This window comes from Impatiens glandulifera, chromosome 2 (assembly GCF_907164915.1).
Source record: "Impatiens glandulifera chromosome 2, dImpGla2.1, whole genome shotgun sequence".
Classification (NCBI taxonomy): domain Eukaryota; kingdom Viridiplantae; phylum Streptophyta; class Magnoliopsida; order Ericales; family Balsaminaceae; genus Impatiens; species Impatiens glandulifera.
The window spans coordinates 1712137-1716277 of NC_061863.1; positions in this window are offsets into that span (position 1 = coordinate 1712137).

The window sequence follows — 4141 nt, forward strand, 5'->3', positions numbered from 1 at the left end:
TATTTGCAGGAATTAATTATGAATGAAGACGTATCAAATTCAATACATTTGTGCTTTTTTATTACTTTACAGATGATATGATCTTCAAAATCAAGGTAATTTTTATTTTTCATATAATTAATAAATAAAAACTTAATATTTTTGATTATGTAATTATGTTTATTTGTATGTTAAATGTAAGCCGACGTTAAACCAAGAGAGTCTGGAGTCTAATCTAGCACTATCTTTAAGGAGAAGCTACAAGTTTTTGAGGAGAATCTACAAGTCTGCGAGAAACTATAAATCTCCGAGAAAAATCTATAAGTTTGCAAGAAGCTACAAATCTTAGAGAAAAAGATTAATGTATTTTTAATTATTATATTTTTTTTTTCTTGTTTTAAGCTATTGAATTAAAGATGAATGAAGAATTAAATAAATATATTCTCATAAATATAAATTTTTAAAAAAAATAAAAAAATAAAAATTAAGATTAAAAAGGAAGAAACTAAATAACATATTTGAGGTTCACAATTTCATATTATATATTGGTATAATGTGTAAACATGTCAAATATATATAAATTATAGTATTAAGTTATGATAATCTATTGAATTAATAACTCAAGCATCCATCAACGTAGAATTGGTTAATTATCTGTTGCTAGGCAACTTTCATAGTTTTAACACTTGATGTGCTAATTAAGCTGTCTTCTGGAGTAATTTGCTTAAATGGGACTTTTCATCCACTAGGGCTAGCTGGACTCCCCCCATCTGAAAAAAAAAATCTTCAAGTTACCGTTACTTCTCCCTATTTGTGCTTGTTATTGGTTTTACTGATTTTATTCCGAGAGCAGTTAAGAAGACAACAATATTGTAGAGGGAAACAAAAGAATGGGGCTCAAAAAATTGGTATTTTTTTTCTTTATGATCCAAATTCACCCTATGGCTTGCATGCCAGCCGATTAATTTTTGGGGGATTTTGGTGCTCAGTATGATGATCATTTCATTTGCTTCTTTATAATTTTTATTTTAATATTTATATAATATATTTTATTTAATATATATGTATTATTAATTTTAATTATATATATTTATATTTGTAAAATAGTATTAATGAGTTTTAGTGAGAGATGTGTAATTAATTAATAAATTACTATATACTGCTCTCTTGCTTTTTTTTCTCAATAATTGATAGTTGTTTATCAACATGCTTGCATACATGGACCAAAAATATGTTTGTGGTTCAATTCCACTTAAATTTTTTTTTTTTTTTTTTTTGAAAGTATGGAATTTTGGATTATGGAACAAAGAAACATAAGTTTGGAAGGAATGTGAGTAAATGTATAATCTATGTGAAGCTTACATAATATTATAATATGTTGTTATTTTTTCACATAGTTTTATTTATATAAGAATGTTAACTATAAAATTTCTTTAAAAAAATTCAGTTTCTATTTCTTAAAAAAATTTAACACGACTCTAACGTTCATAACTTCCTATTCATTTTGACCATTCATAGTAAGTATAGAAACTTTACAATAATATCTATGACAAAAAAAATCATTTGAAATTTTAAAAATACTATTTCAAATAAACTCTTGTAAAGATAATATTTTTATTGAGATTTTTTTGAATAAAATTCTTAATGACATACAATTATTGGGTTGATTAAACACTTTTGATAATAATAGTTATGGATGGGTTTTAAATTGAATAAATACTTGAATTATTATTGATTTACTAATTATTATTAATATTCTACATTTATATGAGAGTGGGATAAATTAATATATATATTATATATTTATAACAATACTTAATGCATGAGTTTTAAAATTGAACAAATACCTGACTTATTATTATTATTATTATTATTATTATTATTATTATTATTATTATTATTATTATTATTATTAGGGTTTGTCCTGCAAATCCACCGACAAGACAATCCATTTTAAAAAAATATATTTAATTAAATTTATTATATATTTTTTAATATAATAAGGTTCAGCTAATTAGTTGTTCACTTTAAAAATTAAATTTATTATTTGATCATGCATTTTTGACTAGAACTATGCAGCCAAAGAAAAATTCATGTTTTTCTGCTTAGGATTGGTTAGGCGACTCTTAAATTATTATACATTTATACGAGGTTGGGAAAAAAATTAACAAATACTGACTTATTATTGATTTAATCATTCTTATTCTTCTACATTTATAATATATTTTGAAAAAGATTTAATTTACATTCATTCAAATAAAAAAATAATATATAAATAATATAAAATAATATCTAAAAAATCAAAATAATTAATTGAAATTTTAGATATTAAATAATATAACAAATTTATAAAAAATTAAAATTTCAATAAATAAGATCTAACAATTTTCAATCGTTTGACTTTGACTTTTATAACGATGAGTGAAAAAGTTTAACAAATCGAACAAACTAATAACGCGGTCATGAGCGAATCCATGATTTCAAATTGGGTGAATTCAAAAAAATATTGGACGGGATTTAATTTTTTTTGAAAAATTATGAATAAAACAGATAGATTAGCGTAAGTTTTTGCCTATTTTAGAGAATTAAATTTAAAAAAATAGAAAAGTAGGGGTTATAATACAATTTTAGCGTATTTTTTTTTGGAGTGGGCTTGAGTCCATATCAGCCCTAACGTTGATCCGCTCATAATGCGGTAAAGAAATAATCTCTACAAAAATTCTAAGCGGCAATGAAATTTATCATTGCCCGTGGGCAGAGTCGATCATATGGTAAGCCTAACAAGCCCTCGGGCTAGGGCTAGGGCTAGGGCTAGGGCTAGGGCTAGGGCTATGGCTAGGGCTAGGGCTAGGGCTAGGGCTAGGGCTAGGGCTAGGGCTAGGGCTAGGGCTAGGGCTAGGGCTAGGGCTAGGGCTAGGGCTAGGGCTAGGGCTAGGGCTAGGGCTAGGGCTAGGGCTAGGGCTAGGGCTAGGGCTAGGGCTAGGGCTAGGGCTAGGGCTAGGGCTAGGGCTAGGGCTAGGGCTAGGGCTAGGGCTAGGGCTAGGGCTAGGGCTAGGGCTAGGGCTAGGGCTAGGGCTAGGGCTAGGGCTAGGGCTAGGCTAGGGCTAGGGCTAGGACTAGGGCTAGGGCTAGGGCTAGGGCTAGGGTAGCTCATTTAATAAAACATATAAGATATTTAGATAAATTTTTAGTTTTTTAAACATAAAATATTGTAATTTAGTGGTTAAGATACAAACGTGTAAATTTTTATTAAGTTATGAACTGAAATTTCAAAAAAAACTATTTTTTTTATTAAAATTTTAAACTAGACTCCGGACTATAACAATGAAAATTATATTTTTTTCTACCGGGAGTCTAGGACTTGGGCATCCCAAAACTCGGTGTCGCTCTGCCCGTGAGCAATGTCGAAGCCATTATTTAAAATTTACGTACCTTTACTAAAAAATTAAAAATCCAATGTATATAAACAAGATATCAGACCGGACAAAATCCAGTGTATTAACTTATGTATGAGTGTTGAAAAGGAAAACGAAACATCCTCTCCGATGACAAAAACAACTATTAACATTTTCTAAATGATTTTTAAAGAGATGAATAAAAAACAGAAAGTTGCATTCCACTATGTCATTCTACATTTATATGGGGTAAATTAAAAATATATATACATTATCTTTGTAACCATAATAGTTATGGATGAGTTTTAAAATTGAACAAATACTTGACTTTTTATTGATTTACTCATTATTATTATTATTATTCTACATTTATATGAGGGAGGATAGGTAAATTAAAATAAATATATATATATTATCTTTGTAACAATAAGTATGGATAGGTTTTAAAATTCGACAAATACTTGACTTATTATTAGTATTCTACATTTATATGACCGATGGAAATATATATAATTGAACAAATACTTGACTTATTACACAAATTTATTTTTCTGGCATATCTTGTGTATGGGTTCACCGTTCACATACATATTTATTATTATTATTTTAATATACTGATTTATGAGATGTATACATATTAAATTATTACTTTTTATATATTTATTAGGTTGTACTTGTATCATCTAAATACCAATCACCCAACAATTATTTTTGTTAAGATCATTTGTTATATGTAATAGATTAACATCGTCCCTATAATTATCACT